General features: G+C 39.5%; 1 protein-coding gene across 10 annotated transcripts in view; it reads left to right on the forward strand.

Moving 5' to 3' along the window:
* The window catches only part of C2H8orf34 (chromosome 2 C8orf34 homolog), a 385,259-nt gene that overhangs the window by 248,869 nt on the left and 121,278 nt on the right, over positions 1 to 15,112 (forward strand). The gene's annotated exons all lie outside the window — the stretch shown is intronic.

Below are 15,112 nucleotides of genomic sequence, written 5' to 3' on the forward strand. Positions count from 1 at the left end.
CAATCTTTGCTTACACTACATGTGGCCCAAGAATCAGCTTGGTTACTGCCAAGTCAGCTGTGGGCTAGAAGCTACTCACCAAACGGCACCAATTCGCTCTTTTGTAGGAACTAAATCTCATTTGCAAAGGTCTTTTAAGTCTGTTGAAATGATAAAACAAGCCTCCTAACCCTATGTAAATGGTTCAGTTTAACAAGGACAAAGCAGTAGCTGGCCAGCTTTATCTCCCTTCTTTGTGTCTGGCTGCTCTATTGTGCTGCTTGAGAGAGGATTAGTGGCTGGAAATAAGGAAGGGGGTAAGGGTAGGCAAAGCAAATCGGATTGTTGTAGCTTTTCCTCTTTGGCTTTACTCCTTTGGAATTTTTATTTTAATTGTCACTGGCTTAGAAACACATAAAGGAAAACTTCCAGAAAATCAAGGGAACATTGAGGATATTAAGAGAAACACTGAAGTTCAGTGAAAACAGGAACAGGGACATCGCTTCAGACATGGAACACTTAGGGCAGTGTCTTATATTTTTATTAGGTCTGTGAAGAAAATTATTAATTTTGTTTGTTTGTTTTTGTGTTTCGAGACAGGGTTTCCCTGGGTAGCCCTGGCTGTCCTGGAACTTCCTCTGTAGACCAGGCTGGCCTCGAACTCAGACATTTGCCTGCCATTATAGGTCATCTATGAAAGAGAGTTCTTTGGCTTTTTGTCTTAAACTTTGTTATGTTTCTATAAGTACAATTTGACTGGATTGGGCTGATGCTTGGCGTTTCATAACATTTATAGATGTGTTGGATCAAGATGCGTGTTCGTTTCCAGAAAGGAATGCCTGTCAAAATATCTTGCTAAATTATTAAAGACTGAGTTGAGAAAAGATGAAGCACATGCTTAGCTCTTCACCATTCCACTTCCAAAATGATAAAACTGGATTGCAATCACAAGCAACCTGTGTTTAAAGTGAGTCTGTAACTGAACTTATTCAAGAAATATTCAACTAAGTAATATTTTGGTTTCCGATGTGTCAGGAACAGAATGTAGATGGAAGTACTTACAGGGCCAGCATCAACACAAGAGGTTTACTAAAGAACAACTACTGTATGAGTGACAGAAACGCAGAGGGTGGATTCTCAGAGAGAACTGCCTCCTGGGAGAAATGGAGGGCCTATTATGATAGTTAAGAGCTTACTTGGTCTTACCTCTGGAGTCATTTGTGTGGGATCCTTTGTGAGAGGGTAAGAAGCAGACATCTCACTATCTTCTTAGACTGTAAATTTATCCATTCAGGGCTCAGCTCAATGGCTAAGTATGGGTTGGGACCTAATTGAATAAGGCATTGAAAAGAGGAGGACAGGTGGTCCTGAGGCAGACACCTTCTTGCCCCAGGTGAGAAGAACTTGAAAGGGGGGTGTACTAGGATCCAAGACATTCAGTGGCCTCCAAAGCCACCCCAGGGCAACGTCACAGAACGAATTTCACAGACAAGGTAGGTTGAGTTTCAGAAGATAATTTTATTATAGGTGAGAACATACAAGAAAGGGGACAGGTAGAACTCGTGCATATGGGAGTGGATTCCAAGGGAGAACTGCCATCATTAGGAGTAAACCTGGAGTTGCAAAGCAAGAGACCTCAACCGGGACAAACTCTACTTTTGGTCAGAAGTACAGGCTACTCACCAAAGCGGAAGAGCAAGCGAGCAGAGACCGGAAGTTCAGTTGGTTTTGTTCTAATGTAGGTGGTGACAGTGTTGCTCCCCTATTGGCTAGGGTCCCACCTCACAGTCTTTTGTGATTGGCTAGTTTTAAAAGACTCAGCATAAATGAAATGAAGGAAAATTAAAACACTTCAGTTCTGAGAATGTAGCAAGGACTTTGTGAAAATAAAAGTTTTATGAGATGGGAGAGATAAAAAGATTTAAATTCCTTGTTATAATAAAACCTTTTACAGTGTAATAAACCCTTTTTCTTTTACAGAAAAGACAACTATTTAATCGTTGTTTTTTATACTCCCAAAGGGTCCATCTAGGTATTTATAAGACTTCACCAAGTTCAGGCATGCAGGGATGACCTGGTCAATCCAGTTGTCCTAGAATGTCTTCATGATCCTCTCTACCATGGTGTCTGGACTGGACTGCAGTTTTGGGTACAGCTTAGGGAACCAGGGAAATGTCTGATCACACAGCTTCCAGGCTGCTGTGGTCATTCATTTCTACGGAAAAGGAGAAGAAAGATTGAAAACAAGAAATCAGAACATGAAATAGTTCTCCTAAACGATTTTAGGATTTCTGTTCTCTGTCCAGGATAGAAATGTTCATAGAAACAAGGACATTTTCAGTGTTTGGCCAACACAGAGCTAGCTGTCAAGGATGAGACTCAAACCAACTTCTTTCTGTGGTTCCGACCATACACTTCCCGACCAGCTTCTTTCTTCTGTTCCCAGAAGCTGCACAAGCTGCTGAATCAGGTTCCGAGCAGCCAGGGTCCCATTGCTAAAGACTGACATATTCCTGCTTTCTTGTGTGTCTCAATAGTTGTATTTTAGCCTTCACACTATCCATTATAAAAGCTTGTATGGATGTTCTTAACTTGTGGTTTTCAGAAAATTCTGAATTAATGAATAGTATTATCCTATCTTAATAGATAAGGAAAATGAGGCATAAGTTGATTAAATAACTTGTTAAAATAGTATTAGTCACTGAACAAAGCTGTTAATTTTAAGTGCAAACTCCTATCTTAATGAACTTTCAGAGTGTTCTTTCTTTTTTTCAGCTAAAGTTCATAGCATCCAGAAGCATGCTTGTCTACTGTCTCACCTCCTCTTCCCTTTAATTTTTTTTTAAATGAAAATAAATTTTTCCCTCACATAAAATATCCTGATTACAGTTTCCCCTCCCTCCACTCTCCCAGTCCCTCCACACCTCCCCTCCCACCTGGAATCACTCTCTGTCTGTCCTTAGAAAACAAACAGGTTTCTAAGGGATAATAATAAAATGAAACAAAAAATAAAACTTAATAAGATAAAACAAAAAATTTAAAATAAATTTCATAAGATAAAACAAAGTAAGATTAAAAAAAGAATTGGGCGAAATAAACAAATGGAAGGAAAAGAACCCAAGAGAAAACATAAGGATATGAGACCCACTCATTCAAGCACTTGGGAATCCCACAAAAATCACTGAACAGGAAGCCATAATACATACACAGAGAACCTGGAGCAGACCAGTGCAGGTCCTGTGCATGCTGTTTCAGTTTCTATGAATTCATGTGAGCTTTGCTTAGGTGATTCAGAGGGCCTTTTTTTCTTTATGTCCTCCATTTGCTCTGGCTCTTACAATATTTCTGCTTCTTCTTCATGGGTTTCCCTGAGCTCTTAGGGGAAAGATTGGATGGTGACATCTCCTCATTTATGGCTGAGTGTTCCATGGTCTCTCACTCTCTGTATATTGTCTAGCTGTGGGTCATTGTATTCACATCTGCTACAGGAGGAAGCTTCTCTGATGATGGCTAAGCAAGGCACTGATCTATGAGTATAGCAGAATATCATTTCATTGCTACTTTTTTTTCTTAGAACAGTAGCATGTGGTTTTACCCTAGGTCCCTGAGCTATCTAGTCTCAGGTTTTTGTTACATAGGCACCGACAGATACAGGTTCCATCTTGTGGGGTGGGCCTTCAATTAGATATTGCTTGGTTACTCAAATAAGCTCTGTACCACCATTGCCTAGCAGGTAGGACAGCATTGTAGATCAAAGTTTGTGGTTGGCTTGGCGTTTATGATTCTCTTTTGGTAGCATGCAGAGTACCTTCCCTTATTAAAGACTCTAGAACAGAGTGGTAAAGGCTCTATGTAGGCACCAGCTCGATTTCTCAGGTTTGATGATTTGTGCGGGTGTTGTCTTCAGCGATGGGGCCTTGCTGTCGGTTTGTGGAGAGCAACTTTCCTGAGAAGGGCTTTCCCATCCGGGTGATGGACAGGACCATTTGAGATGCTCGAAGGACGAGTCAATAGTATGTCTTTGTACTCTAATACTCTTTAGAACAGTTTAGAATGTCATGTCTCTACTGAGGACTTGAGTTGTCACTCAGATCCAGGTTTTTTTTCTTAAACAAACAAAAACATAAGGAACAGAATGTGTTAAAACAATCGAAGAAAAATTGTAGAATGTATCTATAAAACCTTCTGAGCAATGGGCTTCAGAAATGGGCTTCACCTTTCTCCTCTTTGTGTGGAATTGTGTCCTAATGTTGGGGGTAATTGTGATGTTTCCAGCTGCCTTCTACATGGTATTGTAGATTCTAACAAGGGCATTTGTGATATTTTTCCCCTTAAATTAGTATGTTCTTGGGGACATAGGAGAGGGTTACAGAGCTGATTTCAAGGAGTCTGTCTTTCATGATCTCCAAGTCAGCTAATGTTTACCTACGTGAGAGACGATAAGCCTCCTCATTCTGTCCTTCCCCCTCCCCCTCCCCCGCTTTGTCCTCCCCCTTCTCTCCAGTGCCAGGGACCAACCCCAATCAGGAGGCCTTGTGTTTACTGACTATGTGTTAATAAACTATTCCACCACTGTGCTACTTCCTCAGTCCTGGAATATCTTATAACATGCCATTAACTCCATAAATGGGGGCTGTAACCTCATGACATAACCACCTCCCCAAAGTCCTGTATTCCCATACCTTTTTATAACTTCATGTAGAAGTTATATTTCAACGTGAACTTCACTAGCATGAAAATATGTGAAACATACTAGTCAGTTATCAAGATTATATAAAACCATGTTCTCTTAAAAATCAGTGCAGCTGATCACTTTGGGCTCATATTCATAGTAACGAGTGTTCCTCTTGACTCCTAAGACAAGCAGTCATGCTGGACAGGACCTTAGTTCACCTCACCCAGGAATAACCTTTGCTTTAGAGAAACGCTGTGTGCAGTAAGGGAGATCTTTTCCCTTTGTCATTGAAGTGTTTGATTACTTAGTCTATGAATTAGTCAACAGGCTACTCCTAACCAGCGTGAGGAAAGGTGCATATGCACTATGTACACAGGGAAATCACAGGAAAGAAAGTGACGAGCCCCAAGTCAGTAAGATTGGAAACCTTAAGTACCTTCTTCATCAGAGAGAAGACCTGAGAGATGCAGGTAATGGAGGGAGAAGCAACCTTTTGGAAAGGAGAACCACAGGCACTGTGACAAAGTTACCTGGGTGTGCTTTCCTCTGGTGGACTCACACAGGGCTCCTAGTATGCTTTGCTGTGGAATGAATAGTATTTATCTTCCCTGGTACATGGATTTCCAAGAAGGGGCTTGAAGAAAATTGAGGTCATTTTGGAAGATCTGTCTATAAGCAGCTAAGGAAAGATGGTTTCTGTATTAGTTCTTTTTCTTGCCTCTGGGACAAAATACTTCAGAAAGGCAAAGTAAGAAAGGAAAAGTTTATTTGGCTCACAGTTTGGGTTCATCATGGCAGAGAAATCATAGCTAGAGCAGTGTGCAGCATCTGCTCACATTGATCCATAGTCAGGAAGAAGAGAGATGTGAATGCTGGTCTCAGTTCTCTTTCTAACATTTATGTACCCCATGCAATGTAGGTTGAACTACCTCAACCAACCTAAACTAGATAATGACTCATAGACTTGCCAAGATGCTGTCTCTTTGATAATTCAAGATCCTGTCAAGCTGACAATCAATATTAACTACCATAGGCTCCCAGAGCAGCTTCTGTTTTTCAAAGTCTTTAGGTCAAAGTAAGCGAGATATGCAAATAGCAAATAGCATATAATACATTTTTGAGATGGTATATCCTGTGCTCCTTCAACTGGAACTACAAGATGGGTAGTGATGGGAAGAAGTCTGGGGAAGGACCTTAGCCAGGGATGCTGGAGAAGGGTTCAGGACAAGAAGAAGATGAGATTCCAGATGTTTCAGGGTCAGGAGTGATATTTTCTGCAGTCAACTTGACTGGATTTAGAATATTGGGGCTGTGGATGTGTCTATGAGGGTGTTTTGAGAAAGGACTAACTGGGAGGGAAGAGCCATCCTGAATCTAGACAGCGCCAGGCCTAGTCTTGGAGCCAGGAGGGAATAAAAGGGGGGAAACCAGGAAGACTGCTGAGTGTGAATGTTCTTTTTTCTCTCCTTCCTTGTGGACATGAGATGAATAACTTCCTCCTGTGTAGGCTCTTACTTCCAGGACATTCTGCCCAATTCCACAGGGCTAAGAAATTATGAGTTGAGCATTCTGAAAGTGTAAGCTAAAATAACTCTTTCCTACTTTTTTGCCAGGCATCTATCACAGTGATTTAAAAAATAATAAATTAATACGATGTTATAGGACTTAGTTCTGGCAAAATACAAAGAAGCAAGATGTACTCGTTACTTTTCTATTGCTGTGATAAAGCAGATGGATGAGAGGTTTACTTGGGACTTTGGTTCCAGAGGGATGAGAGTCCACCACCATCATGGCAGGGAGGTATTGTAGCAGGCAGAGGATGGATGGAGCAGGATGCTGAGAGCTCACATATTGAACTGCAAGCACATACACATCACACAAAGAGGGCCCTGGGAATGGTGTGAGGCTTTGAAAGCTCAGTGTCAGTCCCCTGTGACATATTCCCCAAGCAAGGCCTCACCTCCTTAACCTAACCACAGTACAGCCATCTGGGACCAAACATTCAATGTAGGAGTTTATGGGTACATTTCTTATTCAAAACTGCTCCTAATTCAGATGGACTGAGCGAGTCAAAGATCCAGTGCTACCAATTAGGCCAGCACAGAAAAAATGACTATTCCACTTAAGATCAGAGAACTTACGATTGTTCTCTTCATAGGCACTTGTTCCCAGAAGGAAGGGAGATGTAGGATCCAGGCTCATTTCAAATTTCACTAAACTGGACACACACAGAGCTGATGGATAAGAAAATATAGGAATATTAATGTGGAATGTCATCTCTTTACCAAGACCCACCAGGACTTGCAGCGAAAGTAGATTCAAAAGTCAGTCTGATTTAAAGAGGGACAGCAGTGATCTCACCTTCACACTACATTAGCTGGTGGCCAACAATGCGAGAAACACTCAGAAAAGCTAGGTTCCCATCTGTGAAATGAAGTTCCCACACCCTGGAGCTGACCTGCAAGGGTGAATGGTTGGGCTGGGTAGGAAACTGAGAATGTGATTAATACAGCCTTTATGAGAAACGTCATGGAGGTCCCTCAGGATAGAGTCTAGAAATACCATACCTTCTAGCAATCCCTGTTCTGGGTACATATCTAAAGCGATTAAAATCCGTACCCAAAAGACACATCTAGACAGACCCCTTCTAGTCAGAAGCCACTGGAAGACATGGTTAGTAATAAAAAGCTGCTGCCATTGACTAAAGCATTTGAGAAACACCCAATCACTGCTTTTACTTGGCAAGGTGCTCAAGACATCTACAAGGAAATAAGCCAGCACACACTAAAAGAGCCTTCGGTATTACTTGCTACAAGTATGTAAGAGATTAAAAACAACTTCTTAAGTTTGTTGATTAGCATACTTACAACAAATAAAAGTCCTTTAAGTTTTTCCCTAAAGTTTTGCATGCATAGTTAGGAAAGTACATATGGAAGATGGTAGTGTTTTAGACTGAAGTTGCTGTTAGACCTCTCATCTCAGAGCTCTATTCCACTGTGAATCTTGACATAATCTGTGTAATTTGAACAAACACATGGCATCATTTGACTGCTGAAAGAATGCCATAGTTAATGTCATAGTCAATAGATGCATGACATCCAAGAGGTATAAATATTCCAGTGTAGAACATCTCATTGCCCCTCCCTCAGATCATAAAGAAAAGAAGCCAGTACAAAGCCATTTTAGGTAAATAGAACGTTGTCTCTGGGGAGTGTAGCAGTGTCCTTATAATTGTTGGAGGTGGATTTGTTTTGTCTTTGGACCATCCCAGTGGTATAGTTTGAAATCTTTGAATAAACTAAGGAGTCACATGATCTGATTCACTGTGTAAGAGACACATTTGCTGTTTTCAACTGAAATGTAAAGTGCTGTAGGTCGATTATATAAATTTCTGGAAGTTACCAGCAAATCCTCAGTGGTTGAAAGAAATGGTGTGGGTCTTTTGTTTTGTTTTGTTATTTTGGTCTTTCATTTAAAAACAAAACAACAACAACAACAACAACAACAAAAAACCTCCTTTACTTTTTCTCTATTAAATGTCGAGTTTTTGTTTCACAGTAACCTAAAGCTGCTTGATGTCAAGATAAGCAGAGAAATGCTGGTGTTGAGGCAACCCATTGCTGTTTCAGTGAAGCTTATAGGACAGTCTAGAAAGACCACCCGTTAGTTCTGTCCGTCCCCTGCCATGCTGAGGAGTTAAATCTCATTTTGTGAACTCCTGCCAGGGAGTTCCGTGTGGTAAGATGCCATTTGCTTTTGATGGTGCAAGTGTTTGCATGCCTTCATGCTTGGCATCAATTGTGAACAAAACAGGGCTGGGGAGCTGAAAGCCATCTTGAAAGAAATTAGATTATAGAGAACATGCAGGGGTATTGGCTCAGAGAAGGCAGCCTCAGAATTGGAGCAGAGTTTGTTTCCAAACACCTCAATGAATTTCAAAACTTGTCTGCCATGCAACTGCAAGTTCGTTACTGGTTCTCTTTAGCCCCATGGTGCTGAACTTCTGAGACTGGTTGCAAGTTGAATTGCTAAAACAGAAATAGATTATTTTGGGTCACAGCACTCTGAGGAAAAGGCCAAAGCCAAATCTTTTGTAAACTAATTGTAAACTACCCATACTAGAATTTATTAGCTGCTGCAGCAGCTGCACAAGGAATCACACATTATTTTCAGGTTGCTTGTGTGTACATTTTCCCCAACTGCTGTTATAGGATTTAATTCAGCAGTTTGCCATCAGCGAGAATGGTGAACTAAATAAGTATGAACTGAGAAATGAAAACAATTACTTTTCACTGGCTTAAATTTATTTACTATTTATTTATTTATTTATTTATTTACTTATTTATTTATTTTACATACTTCATAAAATTGACATTCCCATCCAAAAGGAGTAAAGGATTCCAATAGAGGCATGTATATAATGAGACATCCACTTGGGGCCTTGGGAGTATATAACAGGTGACAACTGATGTTTGACAAGTTGACCCACCAGATGTATAACTCCCTGATGGGGAGCCCCACCTGGCAAAGCTGTGGGGTCACTGACTGTGGAAACTGGTTGTTTTCTGTCTGTAAATTTCTCATGAGCCACCATTATACCTCCCTATAAGAACAGCTGTGGGGTGCTTTCCATAGCCCTTTGGTAGTGGGTTTTAGATCTCTGGGTACACATTTAGCTGTGGATTTCTGTTTAAGTTGTATAATTCTGATGAACAGAAATATTACCATAATTTTCTTCTTTAGTGACACAGGAAAGTAACAGTATTCTCGGTCTCAAAGACAGTCTTTTACACATTTTTCAAAAGCCTTAGAACAAACTCTATACAGACTAAACTGCCCCTACAGAATATACACAAAGACTAATTCCCAGGTATTGTTTATTGCTAAATTAAGGCCAGGCTGTTTACAACAAGACCTAGTCCTTGTAGTAGCTCTCTTTCTACACATACCCTGACTGCTCAAGGTTCAGCCAATTTTTAATGTCTGGGACCCCTCACCAACTTAGAGATACGCACATCGGCCAATGTGACATTACTAGCCTAAGAGAAACTACGTGACTTATCTTGTGTTTTGAGAATAGTTTGGGCCATAAAAAATGTAACTTACAATTTTCCAGTGTTTGGCTGAGGTGGTGTGGAGAGAGATGGCTGTGTAGAGCTATGTAAGAGCTGCTGCAGAATGTGAGTAAAGTGTGTGTGTGTGTGTGTGTGTGTGTGTGTATGTGTGTGTGTGTGTGTGTGTGTGTGTGTGTGTGTGTGTGTGTGTATTGGGTTAGAGATTAAGAAGAAGAAGCATGAGAGAAGTGTGAGGAAATAAGTGGGTGAAAGAATGAATGAGTAAAGTATGAGTGAATAATGTAGAAGTATGTGTGTGTGAGTGAATGTGAGAGAGAGAGCTGTGTGAAAGAGCTGCTGCTATGTAGAGGAGCTGTGCCTAGGAACTGTGTAAAGAGCTGTATGGGGAGAGAGCTGTGTAAACAAGATGTTTAGTGGTGGCTGTGTGGAGATTTGTAACTGTGTAGAAGTAAGGAAGATGAAGCTGTATAGAAAAGATATGAGAAGAGAAATGTATGTAAAAGATGTATAGACATGTGAAAACAGATGTAACTGTGTATAGAGATGTATGGCTGCATGTATATAAAAAAGACATATAGCTGTATGTATAGAATGTAGCAATGTAGCTGGAAGTTTTCCTGTGTCCCACCTGGTCCTGTAGCTGCTCAGACCCAAGTAAACACACAGAGGCTTATATCAATTACGATGGCCTATGGCTCAAGGTTCGTGTTATCTAGTTCTTATATCTTAAATTAATCTATTTCTATTAATCTATAATTTGCCACTTGGCTGTGGCTTACCGGTATTTTCACACCTTGCTTCTCCTGTTGGCGGCTGGGATCTCTGCCTCCTCTGCCTTTCTTCTTCCTGTCTCTCTCCTGGATTTTCTGCCTGCCTCTAAGCTGCCTTGCCATAGGCCAAACATCTATATTTATCAATTAATCAGAGCAACACATATTCACAGCATATAGAAAGACATCCCACAGCATAGCAATATGGAGATATATAGCTGTGTGGAGACAAAAGAGTCAGAGACCATTCTTAAGATGAAGTAAAAGAGAAAGTTAACATCAGAAAACATGTGTGTTTTCTTATTTTACCAGTCAGATGGAAACTTATTTCCAAATACCCTCAGATAGAAAAAGTCTAGCCCTTGCTGCCTTTGTGGATTTTCTTGCTTTACCCTGGAGGTCACCTTGGAGCAGGTTCTCCATAGGCTCCCAATATTCACTGATACTCAAGTGTCAGCTATACTCAGTTTGAAACTGAATGCACTGATCTTGCACAAATTCTCCGTGAGATACTGTGATAACCTTTAAGAATAAAAGTCAGCACTCATGACTACCAGAAACTTATAATCTGAAATCAGGCATGCAAATAAATGTATATTGGTCAGTAGTCAATAACTATAATAAAATAGCTGAGACATTAATTTTGGTATGGAGAAAAGATTTGTTTATGTTCATGGTTAAGGGGATTTCCATCCATGACTAATTGGCATCATGGCTTTGGACTTGCGGTAAAGCACTACTTCATTTATTCCTTCATGGTGGAGCAAAACTGCTCACTTTCTGAACAAGGAAGCAGAAGAAAGGAAGAGGAAGTTGATCAGCACCTCAGTATCCATTTTAGGACATATCCCTGGTGATCTAAACCATACTCGTTGAGCATGGCTAAGTAGAGTAAAGATTGTGTAATATTGTGAGAGAGCTAGCTGGAGAATCAAGTCTTTAACAGACTGTGTTTTGTGTTTTAGAACTTTCAAGATCTTAGCTAGAATAGATGGTGACAGAGCTATGGACACAAATGCATCATGGTGTGATGTCTATTCCTTGCTAGATGGAATTGGTTGCAATTTCATGGAGAGGGTTGCTATAGAAATAAGCCCATGCCCTCAGAAATATTGCTATATGGCTTTCATTATTGATTTCAGTTCTGCATGAAGCTGGGAACCACTTCATTTCAAATCTTTAATCAATTCCATAGTCCTTTTATTTATAAATCAATGCAAGATCCGCTGTAACTTTGGCAATTGTTTTTGATTCATGGTAGGGGTGGACTTAGATGCACATGTGCACATACATACATACATTTCTCATGTTACATCTTAAAAAGCTAGAGATCCAGAGCAGGAGGCACAGTGCTAAGATCCCAGTTTGACCACTGCATACTTTTGGAAATTAGATAACCTCTGTAAACTTGGTTTCCTATGTGGACATGAGAGTAGACATTTCTCATCTGAGTTGTAGTTGGAAAGAGTGCTTGCTTCAGTTTCTAACTGTATGGGTTAGTTTATTGTCAACTCCACACAAACTAGAGACACCTTAACAGAGAATCTCAACTGAGGCACTGCCTCCATCAGACAGGCCTGTGGTCATGTCTTGATTTCTAGTTGATGGAGGAGGGCCTAGCCTGCTGCATACAGTGCCACTCTTGGACAGGTAGCCCTGGATTATATAAGTTATATAAGGGTGGAAGCAAACTGGTCAGCAACTTTCCTCCATTAATATGGGGATGTTCCTAGCCATTTGGTAGTGAAGAATAGAAATAAAATGTACTATTTTGTAGGATATAGAAATATATCTATTTTGAAACCATTATGACAGTACAATGTTTCTACATAAATTCTTGCTTCTATAGTAGAAAATCCTTCAATAATGAGGACCTTCTTTTTCTAAAATGAATAATTATTTTTTTCCTTAATTGACAACTCAAGAATTATTAATAGAAATGTAAGAATTACATTATTGCACATTTTAGTGCAGTTTAAGATTCTCAAAATTATTTAAAACTGAGGATGTTTGAAAAGTTCTGCATATAGTTATGTCAGAAATAAAACAATTAAATTAATTTTTTTCAAGTTTATGTGACTCTTTTTGTTTCAGTTTACAATGATTACTCCAATTAGATCAGATTATCTGTTGCTGAGTTTCTGGAATCATTCACAACACCAAACTCTCTGTGGCATTATCAGTTCCCCCCTTGTCTGATGAGTTATTGCTTTTGTCTTTTTCAATTTGCCTTCAATTTGAGAGCTTTTAACAATCCCCAAAGCTTCAGATTTCAGGTGCTGCTTTAATTTGTTCAGCTGTTCCAAAAAAAGTGTCATAGACCAGATAGTTAATAAATGATAGAAACTTACATCTACTATTCTGAAATCTGGAACTCCGAGGTCAGGGGTTAACATGGTTTAATTATGGTGAGGGGTGTCTTCCAGGCTGTAGACTGTTACGTTCTCATTGTAGTCTCTTCTCTGTCCTCTTTCTGTGAGGATATTGTCTTAGTTGTTTTGTTGTTGTTGTTGTTGTTGGTTTGTTTGTTTGTTTTTTTTCTGTTGCTATGACAAACTACCTAAGACTGGATAATAAAGAAAGAAACACAGGATATTTTGGACAAGTTCTGAAAGCTGGGAACCCTGAGAAAGGCTATTAGCAGGAGGGCCAAAGCTACTTTATAAGAAAACAGGCAGGTTGGGGAAGATGGTTGACTTATGTGTAGGAACACTTTTGTATATTTCAAGTGTTCCTGTACTTCCAGCGTGAAGAATAGTGTCTGGAACACATTTAATTACTAGACAACAGCATAAATTAGTGGCAAGAGTGTGTGGCACGTTACTTTCTAAAATTGGTAATGATAGCCACTCTATTGAGCATATTCTACCTTATATGTTTCTAAAACTGAGTTTATGTGTATTAACTCAATAGTGACAACCACAAACATTCTCTATAAAGAGCCTAGCAAGGAGCGAACCAGGAAGTCTAACCCAAGAAGGCAGTTCAGCACCTCAGTTGCCATGAGGAAGGGGTAGGAGGCTTAGGAGGAAGATAAGAAGGGGATAATGCAGTCATGTGACATGTGACAAACTACCCTGTGTGGTAGTTTGAATGACAACTTCTCCCCATTGGCTCAGGTACTGAACTACTTGGTCCCTAGTTGGTGGCACTGTCTAAGGAGGTAACAGCATTGCTGGAGGAGGTGTACCACTGGTCTAAGCTTTCAGAGTTCATAGCCTCATCACACTTCCAGTTTAATTGTTCTCTTTTGTGTCTGTGGATAGTGCTATGATCTCCCAGCTCCTGTCATCTGTGACCACAACTTCCTCACCAGTACAGACTCTCCCTCTGGAACTGGGAGGCAAATTCAACTTTTCCTTCCATAGATTGCCTCTAATCCTGGTGTTTTATCATAGAGACAAACAAGTGACTAATATAACATTACTGTCAAAACTAACCACATTTTCCAGAATGAGTGGACTTCCCACGACTTTCTAAAAATCAATGAGAATAAATTGCCTGGTGCTTGGTCCTATCTTTTTTGGAGTATTTTGAATCAAAATGGATATTGCCAGCTACTTAAACAGAATGGAGGATTTCTCAAAATTATTCAAATGCCAGAGATTCTTTCAAAGTTACTTCTCATAGCAATTGCTTTAGAGAGGATGCATATTTGAAAAACAAAGTAAAATACTCTTGAATCTTAAAATTGACTGTTAGATATTACGTTGGGAGCAAGGATTGTGGGTCCTCTTCCTATTTGTTGACATGGAAATCATGACCACATCATGATTTGATGGATTAAGTCCATTTTATATGTATTTCTAATTGGATTGTTTTCACACATGATACTTGTAGAGGTGTCCTGAACTATGTTTTGTGTTAATAGAAAAAGAAACAAATTTAGAAAAAATAAATTGAGTAGAGATTCTCTGTCTTTCATACAGTTAGTTCCCTTTTAAAGTTCTTAAAAGTTAGTGTTTCTGTTTGGGTCAATAAAATTTATAAAATGCATATGTTTTTAAATGGGATAGGTTACTAAGTCACTACAATATGTTAACCTATTTGGTTAAGGGTTTACAGTTAATCATTTTAGGGTTTTTTGTTGGTTTTGTTTTGTTGAATTTGCTGTCTATCCTAGGCTGTCTTTGAACTTTGCAAGTGCTGTGATCGTAGGCTCACACCACTTTGCTCAGATTGCTGGAATGTTTTTAATGTAGACACATAATGCTAATGGGAAAAAAGAGAGAAATGAACCCAGTGCATACCAGTTGTTACTGGAGGATAGAGAATATTGTTATCTTGCTAGTGACTTTTACAAATAGAAATATCAGAGCACAGCTTCCTTTTAGTCATTCCATCTACCTAGCTACCTAATCTCTATATTATCAATATATTACATCCATGGGAATATATTTATTAGAATATACATAGAGATAGTAGGTATTAGTATCAAAACATATATGTTTTGGTCCATCAAATTGTGGGTTGGATGGAATGGACTTAACACTCACAAATGCCTTTTTGTCTGTATGGTTAAAACAAGATCATGGAAATGCTTTAGAGCTTCCCTTAACATGAATCAAACCAAATGTGATACAAGCTTCCCAAATTAGACATCTTTCTTTCCA

Source organism: Peromyscus maniculatus, chromosome 2 (assembly GCF_049852395.1).
Source record: "Peromyscus maniculatus bairdii isolate BWxNUB_F1_BW_parent chromosome 2, HU_Pman_BW_mat_3.1, whole genome shotgun sequence".
Taxonomy (NCBI): domain Eukaryota; kingdom Metazoa; phylum Chordata; class Mammalia; order Rodentia; family Cricetidae; genus Peromyscus; species Peromyscus maniculatus.